Below are 24723 nucleotides of genomic sequence, written 5' to 3'. Positions count from 1 at the left end.
TAGTCTTCTCTATGTCTCCGACTGATGCAGTGACTGAGGATGGCGTCTCTCCTCTCGTGGCCTGTCTGGAGTCGGTAATGGGCTGGATGAGGGAAAACCGACTCAGTCTGAATCCAGAGAAAAAGGAGGTACTTGTGATAGGTTCCCCTGGTCCACGAATGGCAGTGGTTCCACCTGTCATGAACGGGATCACGCTTCCTGTGAAGGACTCTGTGCGCAGCCTGGGGGTGCTTCTCGATTCGTCGCTTCACCTGACTGCTCAGGTGAATGCGACGGTCAAGAGCACCTGTTATCAGCTTTGGCTTATTCGCCAGCTGCGCCCATACCTGGCCCAGGGGGACCTTGAAACAGTAGTACATGCTCTGGTAATCTCTCGATTGGATTTCTGCAATGCGCTCTACATGGGGCAACCCTTGTACCAGACCCGGAAGCTTACAGATGGTACAGAATATGGCAGCCAGACTGGTCACTGGCACTTCCAGGGCCAGTCATATTACACCTGTACTTAAAGATCTGCATTGCCTGCCCATTCGCTTCCGGGCGCAATACAAGGTGTTGGTTATAACCTATAAAGCCCTACATGGCTTGGGCCCAGGATACCTTGAGGACCGCCTTTCCCTATACATTCCGCCCCACACCCTCAGAACATCTGGGCAGCAACTACTGAGGGTTCCAGGGGCTAGACTAGCCTCCACAACAAGGAGGTCATACTCCATCATCGCCCCAACCCTCTGGAATACGCTGCCCATAGAGCTCCGCTCGGCCACCTCCCTGGCCCAGTTCAAGAAGGAACTAAAAACCTTCCTGTTCCATCTAGCATTCCCCAACACAAGCTCCAGCTAGTCTTCCCCCCTCTGACAGCAGTGGTAGCTGGTTGACGGGATTTTAATATTGGTTTTAACAGTTTTATTGTATTTGTACTGTTGTTATATTGTAATTGTTTTGATTTATTGTGTTGATGTATTGTATTGTTTTTGATTGCTGTGCACCGCCCTGATCATAGGAAGGATGGTATACAAATAAAATATTTATTTATTATTATTTATTTAATGACCAGTTCATGGAGAAAATGAGTGGGATGGGGCAGTTTTTTTTTCTTTCCTAGTGGATCAGGAAATTTAAAGGACAATATCTGACTGAGAAGGTGACAACTTTTTTTTTGATTGATTGCATATAATGTGGATATCAAAAAATTAAAAAATTGAGAATGTACTAATTTGTATTTGATTTTTCAAATGATATAAATATTACAGATAAAAAATTTAAAAAAGTGACAAAGCCTTCTGGGTCTCTGGATGATTGTGAAGACAGAATCATGGTTGTTGGGTTTGAATTCTCTGTAGCTGTGGAATGGCCCTGAGTGGATTACTATTAATGACAGCCAATGCTGCGATTGGTTAATTAGAAGTGCTACCTACCACTAGAGCAGTGATTGTGAACCTTTTAGAGGCCGAGTGCCCAAACTGCAACCCAAAACCCACTTATTTATTTCAAAGTGCCATGTCCCTCTGGCTTTCTAGTAACAAACTCCGGCAAACTCTGTGCTGGGACGATGGCACATGTGAGAAGGCTCTGAGTGCCACCTCTGGCACCCGTGCCATAGGTTCGCCATCACTGCACTAGAAGATAGTTGAGAAAAAGGGGGGTAACACCTACTTGGGAGTTAAGGTGTTGGAGAAGGCAAAATAAGTCCTTGGTTGCTGATCATCTAATTGCTTTTGGCACAGTTACAAACTGCCACTGCCAACAAGGATGGTGAGCCAGTTAGTAATGTCATGCTTGACTGATGCTGACTAAGGCAGTCCTCGCTCCACTGTTGCTTCCCATTGCTTATTGGGAAAGATAGGAAATTTCCCTTCCTCCATACTTGGCTCCCAAAAATAGCTGGTGTTTTCCATTAATAAAGAAATTCACTGACCTACCTCCTCTCATATTCTTAGATTTCCAACTTTCCCATTTGTAAAATGAGAGACATTCTTTATTTATTTAAATACGTAAAAATCACCTTTCTGGTGATTTTGACACCTTTAAAATCAAAACAACCAGATTAGACCAAGCCATTGATGAAAGATCCTGAGATTAAAAGATTAAAACCATCTTGAGGGGGAGAGAGGCCTTGCAATTTTTTGTATTGTTTTGCAATTTTAATGTACACCGCTATGATCATTGCGGAATAGCGGTCTATAAATAAAAATTATTATTATTATTATTATTAAGATTATTCAAAATCAAAAATCAACCTGAATCAGTCTTTGTAGGCTGCCTAAATGTAGGCAAAGATGGGGCCAAAATGACTTTCTCAGGGATGCTGACAAAGAAAAGAGGTTTCCCCATGTCTTCAGCATCCTAAATGGTCTTGATGGGAGGCAAGTCACATGGTGACTGAAAAAGATCACAATTAGTATGTTCACATGGAAAAAGTTAGTCTTTTAAATTTCTTGGACTCACATGAATGAAGCCTGTATTGGTAAGAACTAGCACCTTGAACTGGACCAGAAAATCAATGGGGAACCAGTTTAGTTGGAGTAAATGGTACAGTATACAGATCACATGCCAGAAAATAATTTGCCTTATGATTTGGCAGTAGCTGCAGTTCCACAAGTCTTCATGGTTAACTCCATGGAAAGTGCATCACAGGTGCGAAACAGACTGCTTCAAAAGTATGGGCTGGCAGCGGCCTGTTTTCCCATGGAGGGACACCGCAGAAGCCAAACTGCATGGTGTCCTTCCACTGCAAAAAGAACCTGTAAAAAACGGGTTATTTTTGGGTCGCCACGTACATGTCACAAGTGCGCCACTGGCAATGTCTATACACTGCGAGGTTCCCCGGCACCGCAAAAAAGAAGCGCCAAAATTGTGGCACGCTAATGGCATACTCACAACGTCATTAGTGCCACACGATGTGCGGATGTTAAGCGTCCGCTATGTCAAGATGGAGGCACCTGTGTAGAACGGGCACTGCCAATTTGTACGTCCCCAGGACATACTAGGGTTAGGGGCATGCATAAAACACGCCCTTTCCTAACCCTAGTATGTCCTGGGGACGTACTTTACGCTGTGCGGAATGGGCCTGTATTAAATTTACAACCTGCAGGGGTGACTGCAAAATCCTTATCTGGACCACAGCACATCTGAATATGGTTATGATCTTTTCTCAAATTTGGGAAAACCCAAAGAATTGCAAAAATATTGAAAAACAAAACAAAAAAGAAATGAGAGAGAGAGAGACAGACAGACAGACAGACAGACAACATCTACAAACTACAGATCCCAAGATTGCATAACATTGAGCCACGGTAGTTAAAGTGGTGTCAAAGTGCATTATTTCTACAGTACAAATGTAGTCAGAGGCCTGAAACAGATGGGACAGAAAGAGTAGTGTAGGGCCACGCTGGCACTGATCACATCAGGGCCACAACAACCACATGCACCTGATCCTAATCTTGGCTGCTGCTGTTGTGGTCCTGAACCAGGCTGCAAGAGGGAGTCGATCCTATCCACTCCTTCTTGGCACAGTCCTTCCTGGATGGCATGGTGTCAGCAGGGCTTCTGGCCACATTCAGGGTGTGTGTCATGTGAAAGCTATGCCCTCTGCGCAGCCAGAATCTGCATCATTTGGTCCATGTGTTTCAGGCCAGAGACAACCTGTTCGTGGGAGAGAAACCCTAAAAGAGCAGTAGGAACACATGTGCCCCACTCTTGAGTTGTGGTGGGCTTTTCAAAAAATGCTGTAAAATAAGTTATAAACTTCAAATAGGCAACAAAAACACAAGCCAACATTGCTTAATACAGGAGGAATCTGATGCATCACTAGGTAGATTACCTGGAGATGCAGCTAGGCACTCTTAAAGTGCTGCTATTCCACTTTTACTGTTCTGGCTGCCTCCTGTTGTATTTTTGTAATTCAGTGAGGCCTAAGACCTCTCTGGCTGAGAATTCTAAATGCCCCTTCCTCAATTGCAAATCCCAGAATACAACAGGAGGCAGTCAGAGCAGTAAAAGTGGAATAACAGCACTATAAGAGTGTAGTGCAGTAATTGCATAGATTGCCTGAAGAAGTAGCCAAGAAAATTTCTCTGCTTCCTAAGTCAAGAAAATAGTCTCTAAGGCCCAGTGCAGACCACCGGTTTGTGGTGGCCTGGGGCCAATTCTAGGGTTCTGGAGCGCGCAGCATCTGCACGCTCTGGAACCCTAACACATGATGGTGGTGCCATCTTTAGGCACCGCTGTCCACACGGTGCATGTATCGATAAGATTATGTGCACACTGCATCCAAACGTCATGGCGTGTGTGTGATGTCATTGCGATGCCCCAGGGTGCTTACGGCGCCTTGGTAGTGTCACCAGAAGGAGCTCCATTTTGGAGCTCCTTTTTGCTGCAGATTGTTGCTGTGGGCATGCGGTTGCCACAGCAACGATCCAAAGAAGAAAAGGGCAGCCTCGGGCTACCCCATTCTTTCAGTCCGTACCGGGCCAAAGTTATCCATCTCCCAGAGCCTTCTCTCCTACATTCCACCATAAAAAAAACACAAAAGATATAGCAAATAAAACCCTCTAAGGCCTAACGTTTCACAATAATGATTCACAATAATGTGCTAAACCACAGGGCTCTCTAAACTATGTGGTTGGCAGCTATGGAATACTAAATGCAGGATAGGTGGAGAATGGACAGTGGAGTTTTATGTGGACTGCAGATTCTCAACACTTGGAAAAGAAGAATGCCATGCTTTCTTGCAAGCCTACTTTTTTCTGTGGTATGTCATAGAATCATAGAAGAGACCTCAAGGGCCATCCAGTCCAACCCCCTGCCATGCAGGATCAAAGCATCCCTGACAGATGGCCATCCAGCCTCTGCTTAAAGACCTCTAAAGAAGGAAACTCAACTGTAATATAATTACAGTGGGACCTTGTTACTCACCAGGGTTTGGTTCCAGGACTCCAAAAGATCCCAAAATCTGTGGATACTCAAGTCCCATTAAATATAGTGGCATAGTAAAGTGCATAAAATGGCAAAGTCAAGGTTGCTATTTGAAATCTATACTTCTCTCACTCTTTCTCTCTCTTTTTCTTTGAATATTTTCAATCCATGCAGGCTTGACTGAGTGGATAAAAAATCCATGGATATAGAGGACCGAGTGTAATATATATATATATATATATATATATATATATATATATATATATCAGTATTTTGGTATATTAATATAATAATAGAATTGAAGAAGGATAAATGGGGATAACTTTTGAGTAAATGCCCCACATGTAAATGGTCCTGTTGAAGATGCTGCCTCCACATTTACTCTGCACAGTCTAACAGATAAATAGCTGAAGAAAGATTAAAAAAGAAAAAGACTTAAATTAGTGGGAATTCAACCTGAATGCCTGCATAATATTCACCATAATGACTACTTCCTTATCAAAGAAACCCTGGCTGAGGCCTTGGAGGGTGTATTTTACTAGGGGCTGCAGTGTGCCTGCCTGTGGAGCTCAAAACTTGCCTCATCAGGTAATTGAGCTCCAACCTGCCGCTGGGATGTGTCAAGATACACAGAGAAAATGATGCTTTTTGTGTCCATAAAATAAGAGTTCAAGGGGCCTTTTAACGCAGGGATCATAGCCAGGAAAAGTATAAAAAAATGTTTTAAATGTCAAAATATGCAGAAGGAGGAGGGAAAAGTTTCCCTCCCTTAGCCTCAAATAACGATGCTTGGCTTTAAGCAGGAGGAGAGTGTTGCAAAACACCAGACAAAGGGTAATTAACAGTGAGACATGACATAGGTGAAGTGGCTCTTTCTGCTTCTGAGGAAAACAAGACACAAAGAGATGGAATGACTCCCTTCCCATTTTTTCCATGCCGGTTTCATGCTTACAACTAAGAAGAATGTAAAAAACATTGTTGCGTCTCAGACCACAAATTTATAACACTAGACCTTTCCAAGTCTGACATAGAACTAAGCCAACACAACTTAAGATCAACACCAAACAATGATGTGGGTTAATAAAAGTCACAACTATGTAGCAAGATTAAACCTATCTACAGCAATGCTTACATCAGGTGAAGTACCAGCAGTATTTATTGTAGGGAGACTTGCTATCTTTGGCAGTGCCTACCCTGACTCAAAGCGGTGGCACAGGCCTTTCACTACCTGTTCACAATAAAAGTGAACTGGGTGTTCTATGCACATTTCTGCACTTTGATGCTGGTCTGCATTCACAATTTAGATGATGCATAGTCCAATGTTCATCCCTTACTCTGGTAATAGTGACCTCAGAATATTTAACTGTTACCCACAATGGTGCAAGCTTTGAGAGCCTCTACTATAGATAGTAGCATTTAATAAGTTGAGCAATATTATCTTGGCTTGCAAAATCAGAGGTAACTTGTAGGACCAGAAGTATCAGTTTATACTAATTGATAGAGACTCCAGGCATGAGTGAAGTAATAGAGCTTTTATTGGGAGAATATGAAGGAACACACATACAATAATAACTCACTCTAACATTCAGCATACAGTGCTAACTGAAATGGAAAAGTGAAAGGGTATAATGGAATTTGAGAATTTGATTGAGAGGAGTTAGCTACCTGTCTTGAAGAATAGTCCATGGAAAGCAGAAACAATCCAAACTGGGAGGCTAGGGAGCATCAGTCTTGGATTGCTAACAGGAGTAGACTGTGTGCCAAGTATTAAAAGAGCAGATCAGATGGAACTCTGGGCAACAGTCAATGGGCATAGCAAAGCAGGGAGATTGACTGTGGCAAAGAGACTAGATTTTTCTGGTCATATTTATACCCTAAAACGACCCTGGGGCTAAGTTGACTTTCAGAAGGACCAAAAGGGTTTTCCTAAGTGGTGGGTAATTTTTGATATCCAGAAAATGAAAAAGAGTTAATTTTGATTTATGGTAGCCTCATTGACTTCAAAAAGCATTGACAAGTTCTGGGGCACCCCAAAATTAGACAGGAAGGGTACTTGGGACCACAGTAGGGGATAAAAAGGAATTTGGTCTGTTTGATCTGCTGATGAGAGCCCATCATTTGCTTTCCCCTTCAGTAGTAAATACAGAGTGCAGAGAATGGTGACTTTTAGCAAGCCCCCTTTATCCTTTGCTTTTAAGCTGTCCACATGTCTGAGGTCTACAGCCTCATTCATATCAAAATATTGCTGAATCAAAAATACATTTTGTAGATATCAGGATGCCGACATAGAAGGATAGTATTGTCTCAACTCCTTGGGTACCCACAACACCCATTGTGAATAACTTTATTTATTTATTTATTTATTTATTTGTATAGTGCCATAGGTTTACATGGTGCTTTACAGAAACAATCAGTTCAAAACATTAAATCCTGTCAGAGGCATACTAGTATTGTTATACACCATACTAGTTATATTAATCACCAATTAGCCAAATAAGGGAGGCAACTGCAGAGGGGTTGGATGTCATTTTCCAGCAACACTCAGCCAACTAGCTACACTGATTTATTTCAGGTGCACCAGAAGTAGCATTATGCAACGTAACATTTGGCCACTATTTTGGTCAATTTCTTACTATTTTTCCATTTGATGGATGGTGGAGGGTATGAGACTCTAAGAAATTGCCACATTTGTGAGCAATTGGAGGAGCTTCGGACCAGTTTTCCAGTTTAAAAAGTATGGGAAACTGCCCCCAAAATGTAAAAAAAATGGGGGAATTTCAGAGGCTACACTCAATGGTTCCCAGGGCTGCACTGCTTCTGACAAAGGTTCCTAAAAAGGGAGAGGAGTAGGCGACCCCCCGCCCCTTCCTCCCCACTAGTGGCTGCACCCACGGGAAGGAAGGGAGAGGAGGAGGCGCCCCCCCGCCCCTTCCCCCTCACAGGTGGTTGCACCCGCGGGAAGGAAGGGAGAGGAGGAGGTGACCCCTCGCCCCTTCCCCCTCACAGGTGGCTGCACCCGCGGGAAGGAAGGGAGAGGAGGAGGTGACCCCCACCCCTTCCCCTTCATGGGTGGCTGCACCCACGAGAAGGAAGGGAGAGGAGGAGGCGACCCCCCACCACTTCCTTCTTGCATGTGCCCGCACCAGTGCAGGCATGCGCAGGGAAAAAGGGAAAGGAGGGAGCCCTGCCCCCTTCCCCTTTTCCCCGCTGATGCCTGCTCCTGTGCTGGCACCCGCAGGGAGAAGGGGAGGGTGGAGGCGGGGGGAATTCCTAACCTAGCAACCCTCAAAGGGGTTGTGACCCCCAGGTTGGGAACCACTGGCAGAGAGAGAGATCTTGTAGCACCTTTGAGACTAACTGAAAGAAGTTGGCAGCATGAGTTTTCGTAGACTTCAGTCTACTTCTTCAGATGCAGATGAGGAAGTAGACTGAAGTGTATGCTGCCAACCTCTTTCTTTCAGTTGGTCTCAAAGATGCTACAAGATCTCTCTACATACTGATTTAGCTTCAGATACAACACCGCTTATTTTGGAATTCTACAAGTATATATTTGTTAGAGCTGTGAGACTCAATGTGATATGGGCTCTTGTAACTTTAATCCTTGAGAGATCTTGGATCAGGACAAGGTACAGTAAAAGGATGAAAGAATATCTGAAAATATTTTTTATGTTGACCGTATTATTACTTTTCTGGAGAAATAATATTTTGTGTGCAGAAGATTTTTTTTTCATGCAGAACAACCATGTGCAAATTTTGTTTAGAATAAGTCCTGAATTTTGAATTGGATTTGAAAACTGCATTTCATGAGGAAATAGAATACCAAAATTACTCATTACTTAATTTGAGAAAAAATTAGTGAGGGATTATATCCATAAAGCTGTGTAAACTGGGACAAATGTACTTGTCCTTCCTCACATTCCAAAACACAATTTTCAGCTTCAGCCATCCCTTCCCAACATGGCTATTGCTTTATCAATAGAAAGTCCAATGTAGGCCACAGAGGAGCTCTGTTCTTGTTACTGGACTCCCTGAAGCCAACACCTGTGGCTGAAATATGAGGACTGGAAGGTAAGACTGTACCTTGATCTTATTTGATGGACCTTTCTTTCAGTATAATGTCACCAGATAACTAATATATTACACTTTGTACTCCTTCCAGTAAGTGCATGAATGAGATAGACCCTTCCTCCCAAACATTCTTGTAATCACGCCAGCTCTAAACCACTTCCTAACATGCCAGGTCTCGGTTGCCAAGTGCTTACTCTTTTTTAATGCCAGTACAGACTTCTACTATCAATGCCAGACATTTGAGCCCTTAAGTCTTTTTTAGCAACACATGCTGTCATGAATAGCCATCTAGAAGTCCAAATCCATTATGTCTGTTGCATTCCTCTGTCAGATCTCATTGTCACATTTCCTCCATGATGTTAATCATATTTGTGAAGGATGACCTCTTCTTTTGTAAAGCGGAAGCTTCTAACTGTTGCTAGATACACTACCTGACCACTAGCCCTTTTCCTGACTCCCCCCCCCCCCCCCCCAAATCTCTTCGCTTTACAATAAGGATTGCTTTACAGCAAGTGGGGAGAGAGTTGAAGTGCTGCATGTTCGTGACCTACCCCCTCCATTCTCAATCTCTGCATGCTGGTGGGGAAGGTCTGGAGAACATTGTAACCTCATTCAGCTGAATATGGTTGTAGAACTCCAAGCAGCCAGGTTCATGGGCTTATCAAGCTTCCCAGTCTCATGGAACAGTGATCCTCTTAGTAAAGATAAAAGAATATTGAAAGATAGTCAAAATGTGTTTCTCAATATCAATCTTTCAATCTATTTATCTAATCATATTTATATCAAACCTTTCATCTGAAAAGTCTCCTAGAAAACAGCTAATAAATCAATAATTTGAAAAGTTGCACCCTTAAGGCTTACAATTTGAATACGACAGAACTCACAAGGAAATTTTCTGTTCAAACAAAATGTGAATCTCATGCTGGATCAGTCTGCTTCATTATGAAGCCACAGATGCTTTGTTTGGTTTTGCTTTAAAAATGCCATTCCAGAAGAGGAATAATGCACATTATGAAAACAATGTGTAACTTGTTTTCCTAGACAAAAGAAACAACCAAGGCCTGATTCAAATGTGTTAAGATAAGTGGAAAACTTTTATGTTTTTAAATGACCCATGAACCTGCTGTAATTAAAAAAAAATCTCTGATTTAGCACAGCCAATTCATGCCTGAAACATGAATTCCTTTGTCAACATTTAGCAAGACAATGCTTTAACAATGCATTCAAATGGCCTAGTGAACAAAGTACATGCCTTTTCACATTTATATCAGATGTTCGTCATTTCACTCTACCTAAACCACATGTCCCATTATTCTTCAGTTTTCTAAATACTTTTTTCTTGATTTGTGCTGAAATACCATTTCTGAAAAGTGGTCATAGCTACTGCCTGAAGCTCTAAAATTGTAACCTTCTGCCCTCTCATTCATGATTTGAATTGCACAAAGCATAATGGCCTAACATACCATTTTACCCTTCAGATACGATGTATTTCAGTGTCTGAACTCAATGTCAATCACAAACTTTTTGTTGTTGTTGTTAGAAAACAAGTGTCTTTCATCCCCTCCCGTTCTCCTGGAAATTAGTTGCAGTGCAGATTGTTTGGGCTAATACACTAGGATGTTTCCAGAACTGGCTAGTCCAGTGGAAATTTGAGTTGATAGGACGGGTTGTATGACTGGATTTGTGCACACCATAAACTCCAGAACAAACAAACAAGGCTGGCAAAAATGTGCCTTGTGATCAAACCTGCAATTTTCCAATCAAGAACTTCAAACAAAGTGATAATTTAGCTTCCACTATAATAAAACAAAACAAAAAATCTCATAATGTTCAAATTATAGAATGCTTATCCCTTTGAAGGATCAGTATTTCAGAAGAATAGCAGAAAGGACTGGACCATTTGAGAGTACTTCCATGGTTAGCGGCCCAGCACATTGGTTAATAATAATAATAATAATAATAATAATAATAATATAGTTTATTTATACCTCCCACCTCTCCCACAGATCAAGGCGAGATTACAACCTTAAAAGACACTTAGTACAATTTATAATCAATACAACAATAAAATACTAACACTGAATTTACCAAGAATTCCTATTAGTTCTCTAAAAATTACAATTCATCCATTAGCCAACAATCAGAGTCAAGGAAGAGCAGTTGTCATAACCTTTTATATGGAATTCAGTGGATAAGCCCGCCGGAAGAGATCCATTTTGAGTGCCTTCTTAAAGGCCTCTAAGGTAGTAATGAGACGGATCTCTTCCGCTAGGTCATTCCATAATCTTGGGGCCGCAGCAGTGAATGCCTTATGTGAAGTTGTCATTAACCTGGTATTATAATATTCTAGTAAGAACTTCCCAGATGTTCTAAGAGTGCGGGGTGGATTATGTAGGGAGAAGCGCTCCCACAAGTAACTCAGGCCCAAGCCATGTAGGGCTTTAAAGGTAATAACCAACACCTTGTATTGCACCCAGAAACCAAATCATTAGACTGCAGTGATCAAGTGCATTCTGCATAGAGGAAGGAGTCTCCATTATGCACAGTCTCACTGGAGGGGGAAAAGAAATCTCCAATGCATCTCTAAGAACCCAAGAAGAATCATGCTGGATCTAGGCTTATCTAGTCTATAATTCTGGCAACAAATTTATTGTCAAGAGAATGGAGATAATTTCCCCATTCACACAGGTGATGGGGAAAGAACCTGTCATCAGCCTGGAAGAAGAGACTCCTCCCTCCATAACTGTCATCTTCTGGCCTGCGAGGGAGTTGACCAGACAGGCCCAGCTCCAAGAAGAAGAGCCCTCCCTCCAGTCCATCTGCCTTGGTCCAGGCCTCAGGGGGAGAGAAGAACTGCTGGACCTGATCCCCTCCCCCCCCCCTCACCATACCCTTTTCCTTTTGTGTCGTGTCTTTTTAGATGGTAAGCCTGAGGGCAGGGAACTGTCTATTATTCTCTCTGTTGTAAACCACTCGGATTCCCAGTGATTGGGCAGCATATAAATAAATCCTATTATTATTATTATTATTATTATTATTATTATTATTATTATTATTGCCTGGTTCTGAAGACATCCCTTGAAGCCAAAGCACTATGGGAAGAGTGACTTACAAAATCACCAGGGTCACTGGAATACTCTGGATGAGTGGCACTGTGGTGTTGAAGTAAGGAATTAAGATGAACAAGTGGAACCTGAAACTGTGTGTTGGACTGTGTAGTTTTTTGTCAAACAGGCCATTCCAGCCACTCCATTCCATTAATTTCTCCCCAGTTCTCTATCTTAGCTCCCCAGAATCACTCATTTTTCTCTGACCATTGAACATGACCAGTCCTCACTGCACTGTTTTAAGCAGGTTCTCCTCTTAGAATTATTTTCTAGATGTTTTGTTTTCCTGCAAATGTTGAGATCCCCTCATCTTTGTGTGGAGAGTCTTGTTTTAACTTCACCAGTAATGGCAACCACTAGTAAAACCAGGAATTACAATGTCAAAATTGAAATTAACAGAGGTGACTAAGCCATCTTCTCCTCATCCCTGACTTTTCAATGTCTTCAGTTTAGCTACAATCCTCACAGTACTGGAGGGGAAATTAATTTTCCTAGCAGCAGTATATTAGCTGGAGACACACACATGGTTAATTTCATGATGATCTCCTGCACTTCAGCATTTACCACTATATTATTGAATGATATTCAAAGATGAAACATTAGAAACAGAGGAGAAAATATCATATATTTCTATATTTAGGCCACAAAAAACAAATGTACAGGTACAGGATGTGGGATACTTGGCTCAGCAGTGAAACATATGAACAGGAATTTAGGCTTATTATTGATCATAAATTGAACACTAGCCAACAGATGCTACAGCAAAGAAGGCAAATGCTATCTTAAGATTACATTAATAGAAAAATAGGTGCGGTACACACTGCCTGTAAAAGGCAGGCTGGAGCCGCCTCTCTTTGCTGCGCAGTGTTACCACAGCAACCAGATGGCATGGTACTGCTGTGCAGCAAAGAAAGTAGTGCTTAGAAGCAGCTCCTGTTTGCTGCACAGCTGCAATGGCACAAGTGCCATAGGATGGCGCGGTGACATCACAGGTGCGCTGTGTCATTTGGATGTAGTGCACATGCAAAATCACTGACACGTATGATGTGTGGGTGGGGCCACGCAATCATGGCAGCCCCAACGAGTACTAGGGCTCAGCAGTGTGCGGTTGATGCATGCTATCGAGCCTTAGTTTTTGCCCCAGGCCACCGCAAAGTGCCAGTGTGTATTGGGCCATAGTTTCCAAATGAAGGGAAGTGATAGTCCCCCTGTATTCTGCACTGGTCAGGAATTGCTCGTCTAGAATACTGTGTTCACATCTGGGCACCTCATTTTAAGAAGGATATAGACAAGTTGGAGTGAGTTCAGATAAGAGCAACAAAGATGATATGAGGTATGGAGAACAAAACATGTAGGGAAAGATTGGAGGAGCTGGCCATTTTCAATTTGGTGAAGGAAAGACTGAGGGGTGACATACTTTCACTTTTTAAATACATTAAGGTCAGACAGAAAAAGGAGGGTGCAGACTTATTGTCTGCTGCCTCAGGTCTAATGTTTTTAAATTACAGGAAGGTAGGTTTTGATTGAATATTAGAAGGAACCTCTTGACAGTGAGAGCGTTTCAGCAATGTAACCAATTGGCTAGAGATGGGTGAGATCTCCTCTGGATGTCTTCAAAAAGAGGCTGAACAGCTACCTGCTGGAAATGCTCTTGCTGGATTTGGTATACTGAGCAGTTGGTTGAACCTGATGGCCAATAAAGCCCCTTCCAGCTCTATAATTCTATAATGATTAGTAAATTTGGAACAATCCTAATTTTTTCCACATATTCTCTTTAGATTAGGGATAAGAGCCAGTGTGGTGTAGCAACTAGAGTGGTGATCTGGGCTTGGGAAATCTAGATTGTGTTCCTCACTGGGGCATGCAATTCATTAGTTGATTGGACTCTCTCAATCTGATCTAACTCACAGGACTGGTGTAAGGATAAAGAGTAAAGTGCAGAAGAGCTATGTATACTTCCTGAGCTCAGTGAAGGAAAGGCAAAATATAAATGCAACTGACAAATACCTAATTTTTTTAAATTTTAAATTTTATTTTTATTTAAAATAATCTTTATTTCTATATATACAATTATACATTTAAAAAGCATGAATTGTATATGAAAAATTAATGTATGAATCTTTGAATTGCTTTCAAGCCTTATACCCCCTTGTTCCTCCCTCCCCTTCCTAAAATTCCCACTTGGGTGTTGTTCCTCTTAACATAATTATATCTTTTACAGCATAATCACAGCTTTTCCATTCTTCTTGGTTTTCATATTCCGTCCTCATCTCACACACGTGTCCATTTCTCTTTTCTTCCTTTATACAACTCTATGTGCTATTATTTGGTATAAATGCTTAACATAATATATTACTGTATTTAATAAAGAAGTTTTAGTCCCTTTCTCCAGCTTTACCTCATACTTATTTAGTATTCCATTCAGTTTGAATAATATATTTAATTCTACAGGTATATGTATAGCAACTTTGGAGAGATATGACTGAGTATATAAGTACAGAATATAGCAGTAATATAAAGGCCTTCTTCCCAACATGAGTTACAGTTATTATCAGAACAAGTTATATATGTTAAATATTTGTTTTTTAGACTTTAACCATCTTTTTTCACAATATTTCAATAATGGTTTCCATGTTTGTTCCTATATATTTCTTTAACTTTCATCATCTCTTAAATACATTGTTAATTTAACCATGTCAATCATGTCTAGTCTTTGTTTAGCCACTCATCAATTTCTATCTTATCAGTTTTTTCCAGGTTTTTTTTTTTTTTTTGCAATTATAATTCTTGCTGACGTTATTAAATATAGAGTTATTTTCAAATGTTTCCTTATTTCTGTATCGTCTATCATATTTAGTAAAATTGTTTCAAGTTCTAGTTTGATGTTAATCTGGTATATTTCCATTATTACTTTGAGTACTTCTTTCCAATAAGTCTTGATAAAGGGGCAGGTCCACCACATATGATAGAAGGAGCCATAATGGTTGCATGCATCTAATTTATTCTTTTTCATTTTTGCCAGTCTCAAAGGGGGGAGATACCACCTGTGTAACATTTTTATAAAAAAATTCTTTTATATCAGTACAACTTGTAAATTTCAAGTCTTTTCCCCAAGCTTTTTCCCACCTTTCCAATTGTATGTTTCTTCCAATGTTTTTTGCCCATTCAAACACGCTGGATTTTACCGTTTCTTCTTCTAATTCTAGCTTTAAATGGAGCTTGTATAATCTTGAGACAGTTCCTGTTTTGTTCTTGTTTATTATTTCATAGAATTCTGTTTTTTCTTTTGTTATACCTTCATGTTTAACAACTTTCTTGAATCTTTCTACTAGTTGTCTGTATGGGAACCAGCTCAGTTTTATATCTTCCCTATCTAATTCCTCCCTGCTCTTCATACAGAGGGTTCCATTTGCATTTTTCAGTAATTCGTTATATTTTAACCAGGCTTTTTCTATTAGTTTCCTTCTTTTCATAAATGCCTCATGGGGTGACACCCAACCTGGGATCTGATGGTATATTTTCTCTTTATATTTCAACCAGACCCTAAATAGGGATCTTCTTATAATGTGTTCATTAAAACCCTTATTTTTTTTCCAGTTTCCCATACCATATATATGCGTGCCACCCATACCAAATATTGAACCCTTCTAATTTAGTAAGTTTCAGTTTTTAAGGTTGATCCATTCTTCAATCCAATCTAAACAATTTGCATAGTACATACCTAATTTTTGAATGTGATTTTTTAAAAAAATACTACTCTGATGTTCAGCCTTCAAATAATCATTCAGTGATTAGTTGTATACATGCAGCTAGTGATATAACCACTGTGAAGCTTTTCCTTCTGCCTCTGTCCATTTCCAGCTGATCGTTGTTTCAAAGCAGGCTGCTGCAAAGTGGCAGAGACCAGTCTGTGCATTAGCATTGAAGCAGGCAGTGTAAAAAATCAGATCTGATTCTGTCTGTGGAAGATAAATGAGGCAGAGTCCCCAATGCCCAAGATTTGGTCATCTCTTTATGAGTTCTGAAGTACCTATTAGCAGCTTTGATGAGTGCTGGGGGAGATGAAGTCTACCTTGAACAATGTTAGAGAGCTGAATCAAATCACTTGAAATCTCCCAGAGGGAGAAACAGCCTGAGTTGGTTATATACACTGCATCCTTTCTCTCTCTTGTCTACAAGGTTTAAATGAACACTCTTTTGAGGGGGGAAAAGTAAGCACTTTTTCAGCAAAATCTCTCAAGAATGTACACTCATATATCCAATTGTTGCTTCCCCTGCAGTTTTATGTATATCTATAGTCAGTTTTTTCCTCTGCACCTTTCATCTCCATCTTGGTCCTTTACCTTGATTTTATATGGATGTGACATCTGCAAGAAAAGACACTTGGATAAGATTTTTCTCACATCTATTTATATAGTATCAGCAATTGCACAATAAAAACAAGTGCAAAAGACTGTTCCGCTTTCTTTCTTTCTTTCTTTCTTTCTTTCTTTCTTTTTCTTCTTTTCTTTCTACACTGCACTGTGCATTGGGTGAATGAATCATCTCAATGATTTGCCATAAGCCACAAAAGCCAAATATTTCCATGCCACTGTGAACATTGTTAAATGTGAGATCACGGATGCCATGCAAAATCTTTGTTTGCACTGTAATGAATGAGTCAGATGACCTGTGTACCATATGTAGTGTCTCTAATAAGGATGGAAAGAATATTCATTTGCCCTTCATTTCTCAGTCAAAAAGGGACTTCCCAATGCTTGGGAAATACCACTGAGGAGAATGCACACAGCCAAAAGGTTACTACAAAATTTGTTGCCCTTTTGGAAATGTGTTTTCTGCACAGAAAAAAACCATGTACAATTCCACACAGAAAGTATTTCTATACAGTTAATATGCTCTTTGTACAGAAAAAACACGGGTAATCTTCACAGAAGATATATACTTTCTGCACAGAAAATCTGTTTACTGCATGCAAATACTTTTGTGTACCTCTGTGCAGAAAGGATGTTTTCTACACAGAAAATGTGTTTCTGAGTAGAAAAAAGGATATTTGTCTACAGAAAAATACTCCCCAAAGCACAAATAATGATCAAGAACTGCACAGAAATATTCATGTTCTCATTCAATGGAGAGAATACTGCAGAAATTATTTGTTTTTGACAACAGGAATGTAGGACATGAGATGCATATCTTTAGTCTCCAAACCAGGGGTGGGCAAATGCAATCAGTCTGGGGATCACCGCTCTGCTCTTGACACACTTCAGGACCTTAAAGACAGTCAAAATGTCCCTAACCCAAAAAGCAAAATTGGAATTCCAGTTCTACTTTTGAAAATTAAGTATGTTTTTATGTTAAACAGTGAAAAGGGGGAAACAGTGATACATTGGAAAGCTGGCCTGCTTCTCATGGAACCCCATTTACACTACTATGATTATCCTTTAACATGGCTGCAGCCTGTGGAATCCTTCAGTTTGTAGTTTAATGAGATACCGGAGCTCTCTGGCTGAGAATTTTAATTGGGTAGTGTGAAAAGGCCCCTGAAGCCTTCCATGAGAAGCAATTTGCCCTTTTATAAAGCCAGGAAAAAGGACGGTCTAGGAAGTTTAGGGAAACTGGGGCTTCAAAACAGCCTTGAGCCTACATGTGGCTCTGGAGTTGCAGTTTGTCTACCCCTGTTTTACTCTTTTGCAAATATCCCTAAATAAAAGCTAGGCCTGAACAAGAACAACCACTGTATATCATGGGGGCTTGACAGATTGCCCCGAAAGGGTGGGCCGGAGGCACCCATTTTTGCTGCTGAGGGACGCTGGAGCAGCCAAACTGTGTGGCCTCCCTCCACAACAAAAAGAACCCGCTTTTAGTGGGTTCTTTTTGGTGAACGCGGTGGATTCCATGAGTGCACCATTGGTGCATTGGCGCACTGTCGCATGTCAATGACGGAAGCACAAAGTCGCAATGTGTGGATCCCGTGCTGCACTTGCATCATCATGGCAGCCCCCGTGTGGACAGGGCCACACAATGATGGCGTTGCGGCCGCGCAGTAGGGCTTGGGACCATGTGATCGCTCTGCAATCCCAAGCCCTAAAATCGGCCCTGGACTGCCACCTTCTGGCAGTCTGTACTGGGCCATACTTTCCCCATTTGTTGTTGTATCAGAATTAGATAGAAGATAGATGTTGATCTGCTGGTAAGTTTCTGGGGGATTTGTAGTAGACCAGTAAGGATTACTGACACCCAGTTTCTTGACAATTGCAACAGCAATATAACTCCCTGCCTACCCTAAATTATACTGGTGATATGAAGGCCTCTTTACACCCTTCTCATGTAGAAGAACTGTGTGTTTCCTTAAGTTCTAGTCCTAAACATGTATCTCTGGATTCAGAAGATTTTAACTATAATGGAAAGTCTGCTGCACCGAACTCTAGATGGTAGGCCTTTTTTCAAAGTGAAGCTAAAGTGAATTCAATAAAACCTCAGCTGTAAGATTATAACTGTGTAGAATTTTATTTTTGTTCTTGCCTATGGAAATTCCCCATTACTATCCCTTTCTCCATAGTACAAAGGACACACTACTATATTTTGGCATACTATACAGTAAATTAAGATGTAGAAATAAGAGAGAATAAAGGAAGAATGTGGGGAGAAACTTCAACAGCAATTAGTTTAATTTTTTCAACAAATAACAGAAGTTTGTCAAGAATAAGCCCTGCATCTTGCAGTGATTTCATTAGCCATTTGCTTCAGGGACCTGAGAGGTTTGGTCAACATATACAATAAAGACTGAAAGTTATTTCAGACTTGTATATAAAATTAGACTTCAAGAGTTTTCTCATGAGACCCTAATGGAGCACCTGTGGTCAACTTTACTTAATGGTAAGTCCACTGTGATCAGTAGTGCTTACTGGGTGTAGGGAAATTCATTGAGTTCTCATTTCTTTGCAGACTTCCTCCCACTTCAAACCTCCCAAAACTGGGAGCGGGATAAGCTTACCTTGCCTTGGAAATGTATAGAATTCCTAAGCATGCAAAGGTTTGGTAAAGCATAAATGTGCAGAAAACAACCACACATTTGAAAATTATGCACAAATGTGTGCATTTGAAAACTGTGTATAAACTAGCCAATGGGAAAAGGTGAGGAAAATCAAGAACTTTTAAACCATATAGAGTGAAATGTATACAGTGAGGAAGGAACAGGAATTTATGTGTAGGAACTTACAGAAAAGGTCAACATAGCACAAGAATGGGACAAGAATGCCAATGGGGTTTAGATAAATGAAATAATTACAAGACTGATTCTCATTCTTATTCTCTAGTAAGTGCATTCGGAATTACAGCCTAAATTGATTTTTATAATCTATGACTATGCAAATATAATCAATGTAGAGAGACAGACAGTGGAAGAGATCCAGTTTTGAATTGAGGGTTCACTTTAGTTGTTTTAGTGTTTCATTTTATTTACTGGAGTTCGGGATCTGCACTAATTTTATTTGTGGAATCAAGCTTTAGATTTTTTTAAAAAAAATCAATCCAAGTAAGCCCCTTCTGATCTGAAGTACGTGTCCAAAGTAATCCTCATTCACTATTGCTTTATTCCTCCAGATGTACTTTTATCTTGCAGAATGTATTATTTTATTTTATTTATATGCTGTCTTTCTCCCAAATTGGTCCCAAAGTGGCTCAGAGAAACATGCTTAAAAACAACCTTAAACAATAAAGTTTTTAAAACATTAAAAACACACCATACCATACTATACCATACCATACCATACCATACCATACCATACCATACCATACCATACCATAAACCCCAATAAGAAGCCTCTCTGCAAGCAATGACTCATTCAAGGCATACAATGATGCAGTAAAACACAAATGTGCAGAAAACAACCACACATTTGAAAATTATGCACATATGTGTGTAAATAAACAAAAGGATCTTTGCCTGCTGGTGAACAGAGAACAGAGAGGGGGCCAGTCTAGTTTCCTGTGGAAGGGAGTCCCAAAGAGTGACAGCAGCCATTGAGAAGGCTGTCTCTTGTGTCTTCACCAAGGAAGCCTGTGATTGTGATGGGACAGAGAGAAAGCCTTCCCATGAAAATCTTAAGAGTACTAGCAGGTTTATATGGGGAAATGTATACAGAAATAGACTTACAATGTAGGTCATTGGATGACATTGTTACCTGCACAGTAGAGAACAATGTCCCCATATTTTAACCACTTACTATGTAGATTTTTTTCTTTTAAAAATGTTTTGGAAAAACAACAACAATCTCCTTGTTATTATTTTTTTGCCAGTGAGATAATTTTTGTCACAGGCAATATGAAACATATTTGGACACAATATGAACAAAATGTCCTATACCATTTTTTGACCAACCATAATGCAGAAAAGCAAAGGCATGTTCTAGTTATCAGTGGACTGGCTTTAGTGGAAGTAGGAGGGGAATCCTGATTTCAGAGAGAAAACCTATATATCCTTGTGACTGAAATTTTCAAACATTTGACTATATGTGAGATCTACAACAAAACATTGCAATGTGTTGTATTCTCTGTTAAACATATTATCTGTTCCATTCTAATCCCTGTGTTTTTTACATCCCATCTATCATCTCATGTATCAAATTTCTGTGTTTTCTACATCCCGTCCCATCAGAATGATGTGGCCTCTAAACATGCTCAGTCCTAACCTTAATCTTTACCCACCTAGAGATGGAAACAATATTAAAAATCTGAAGGATTTTTTATTACTTCTCAAGTGTCAGGAAATGCAAGCAAACAGAATCCTCTTGCAGCTCATCATCTTCTAAAGTTTTTTTTTTAAACAGAATTGGAAACTACTCCCACCTCCTAATGTTGCCATATCACTTTTATATGCTTTTAATTGTACTGTTCTTTTAATATTGGGTCCCAGTTTTGGGGAAAGAGCAATAATAATAATAATAATAATAATAATAATAATAATATAGTGGCAGGGGAGGAAGGGAGCAGCCAATGATCACTGCTGGCTGTCTTCTTATGTTGTTATTAACTGCCCTTTAGTTGACCCCAACTCATGGCAACCCTGTGGATCAGACATCTTCAAGTCCCCTATCCTCCACTACTCCAAAGCATAATAATGATATCATCCTCCAGAAATTCTGGACATTTCCCAGAAGGTACCAAAGGATGCCTGTATCATCATGTACCAGATATCCAAACATAACTGGAGACAGCCTGCACCGGTTTCTGACGCAACCATGTGGTTATGGTCCAGCTATGTTCTGATCTCTGGTGCACAATGATGCATGGATCCTCTGTGGTCCTGGAGGATGAAACCATCAGATGGTGGCAATAAGAACACATCCAGCAATGATCTTCAGCAGCTTCCCATCTGCCCTCAGCCATTATATGGCCATGTTAGGAGGGGGGAATGTGAGTTGAGGAGATTTTCTCACCTTTGCAAGAACATCTTCACAAACTACACAGTGTAATCTCTCCTTGAAATGGAGAAATTATATTTTTTTTATTTGGTCCTGCAGGAACAAATAATTTAAATAAGCATATCTCTAGAACCATCCTACCCTTTATGGATATTTCTAGATATTTTTTCTGTGTGCATAAACCGATTCATACATGGTTGTCAATAACTCATGGAAATTACATGACTAATAACACTCACTAGACATTGGAAATAGATAGAATAATGATTAATCATATATTAGGCCCTTGCCGTATGAATCCAGATGTAAACAGAGGAAGGCTTACATGTGATGAAATATAAACTGGACAGACTTACCCTTCTATCCTGAAACAGCTCAATAAATAATTATCTTTTCCCTCATTTGTTTTCCACATTTCAAGGTAGTTTTCCTGTCTTCAATCTGGAGTGAGGGCAGTAGTCCTAGAACAGCTAGTGCATTATCTGGGGACCTGGTTTAATCCACTCGAGTCCCTGCAGGACACTAGAGCTGTGTTAAGTGGGCTTCAAAGGCAAGAGGCTGAATAAGGTGTGACAGGAAACCAGCTCTTTCTAACTGGTTCACTCCAGGCTAGCTTTAAATAAATTGCAGCCCTGAGCTTCTTGGACATTGACAAGAGAGCTGTGATATTTGTAGCTTTGCTACAGAAAATTGTAGCCTTTTGTGGCAAGGGCAGGAGAACACAGATCATATATTTTAAAGTAGGGGGGCTATATCTAAAACTGGATCAAGAAAAAAATGCCTTCAACCTCAAAATGATTGAGAGAAGGTTCAAATTCTTATGTGACTTCTGCTGTGAATGTAAGAGCTAATATTATTGGAGGCGGGGGGGGCAATGACTAGGACAATAGTACAAAGTAGTTAGTAAATTCACAGACTTAATTTCTGGTTCATTTTTTAAATTTCACTGTATTTTTAAAACTTTATTCTTTGCCAATTTCAGATTGTACATTTCAAATGCTGCCATCATTTTGTACCAAGATAGTTTATTTCAGTTCATTTTTTAAAGTCTAAAAGTCTGAAAATGTGTAAAATCTGAATGAAAGCGAAAGCAAAACTGATAGGTTGGCCTATTCCTTAAATCAACAGAAACTTGTAATAGCTTAAAGACTACCCAGTTTCATTCAACATAAGCTTTTGTAGACCCAGGACATGTCTACACAAGCCAAATAAAATAATCCCACCTTGTTTTCACAGCAAGCAGTCCAGACAATGAACAGGGTGATTCAGGCCAAATCCAGGCCTGTTCACCACCCCAGGGATTTAATCTGGTTCAAAAAAGAGTTTGGAATTACTCTGGGTTTGAGCAGTAAATCATTATATTTCTGCATGTGTGCGGACTGTGCTCCATAGTACTGTTGGGGTAGGGATGGGAGCAGAAGCAGTTCTGGTGGGTGGGACTGGTTGGGTCCCACAAGCCTTGTGTGTGCCAATATATTTTTTTTACTTCAATGTATGTTCAGCCATGAGAACAGCAAGGAGGGGTTAGATTGGGCTATCCCTCCCTCTTCCTCCCCCCTCCTGACTGTTGCATTTGTTTTTACTGTTTCCACTTTTCCTTCTGCCCGTCCCAAGTCCTTCCCACCATCATTCACACACTCACTTATGGAAAGATCTCACATACTTCCCCCTCCAATCTCCACAGATCATTTGCTCACTCACTATATATGGGGTGGGGGTATAAGACTTAGGGATGAATCATTCCTTAGTGTAATGTAATTATTTCATTATAGAAGCTATAGAGCAAAATTAAAGTGAGGCCTTCCATTACTCCAACTGAGGGACCTACATCAGCGGACAGATGTTAGGGGGAAAGAGCACCTTTCTCCTGGTTGTTAAACCTATACATATTCCCTTCTGTTACATTTGTAAGATAGCTCACCTTGCATTATATTAAACCAGCCTGTTGAGCTCAAATGTTTTTAAACACAGTATTCTAGATTCATGGGTGTCTCAAATGTATTCAATTGAATACATCAAATGTATCCAAAGATGGTGTTCCAGATGCATGGACTAAGCATGACGGGGTCATTTCCCCCGTCTCAGAATGAGATACTCCCTTAACTTAGTTCAGATGCTACCACTGTCCAGCTGTGCTAAATGTAAAAGACTAAAACACTCAATGCTCATATACAAAATGATTCACACCAGTATTGAACAGAAATTATCAAGAGGTAACTTGCTAGGGTCTTTAAGCTTTCAATGTGATTTTTCTACTCATATTTGTCCATCCATCCATTCATTTATTCACATTAATTCATATCACACCTTATTTCTTTATATCTTTCATATGTCTCACTGGGCCAGTGTATGGGAAGATGAAGTACCTTGGTTTCTTTTTCTATCTTCCTATTGTCTTCTGCTCCAAGCACCCACAAAAATGGAGAAACAAGCAAGAGACACTTATGCCCTTGTTGGTGCTAGTTCAAAGAGGACGAAAAAATATCAAAGCATTTCCAGCTTCACTTCACCATTTACTCCTGCTCTGACCTTCCACATGACACTGTGGCCAGGTAAGAATGGGAATAGCATCCCACTATGTGTTGGGAATAACCACCTTCCCAAGCTTAACATGTCTCACACCAGGCTGAAAAAATTGACCATCCCTGGAGTATACAGAGACATTTTTTCAGCCAAAACCATTCTCTAGTTTAGCTGACCCTTTATAAATGTGATGAAACCCACTGTAAAAACCCACAGGGCTAAAATTAGTATCTAGCACACAAAAGCCTTGGTGCAGAGGAAAGAAATAATGCAAATAAACAAATACCATGGGAAAAGGGGCAAACCTCACAGTGAGGCTTCCCAACCCATCTATCACTGGAGATGTAGCTGCATATCGGACATCCGCTGCACTTCCCAGCACTCCCTGAAGTCTCTTACATACAAGTCTTTGTTAGCAAGGCTATGACTCAGAGAGACCATAAGTGATGTAAAGCCACAGCAGACACCATCCCCCAAACCAGCACTGTTTAGACAAAACACAGTGGGGAGTGGTTTGACTTACCATATGTTGGCAATCAAGTAAAATGTTCTTCCTGCTTGGCTAGACGTGTTGTGTGAAAAGTTCAGGAGCTGTCAGAGATGGGCAAAGATCTTTTTTCCTGTAGATGCTAGGGGCCAATACTGTGTGGTGTATGGATGGGCAATCAATCTGGTTACAGCAGTGTGCT

The sequence above is a fragment of the Sceloporus undulatus genome, chromosome 4, assembly GCF_019175285.1.
Source record: "Sceloporus undulatus isolate JIND9_A2432 ecotype Alabama chromosome 4, SceUnd_v1.1, whole genome shotgun sequence".
Classification (NCBI taxonomy): domain Eukaryota; kingdom Metazoa; phylum Chordata; class Lepidosauria; order Squamata; family Phrynosomatidae; genus Sceloporus; species Sceloporus undulatus.
Note: the sequence above shows the minus strand (reverse complement) of the source record.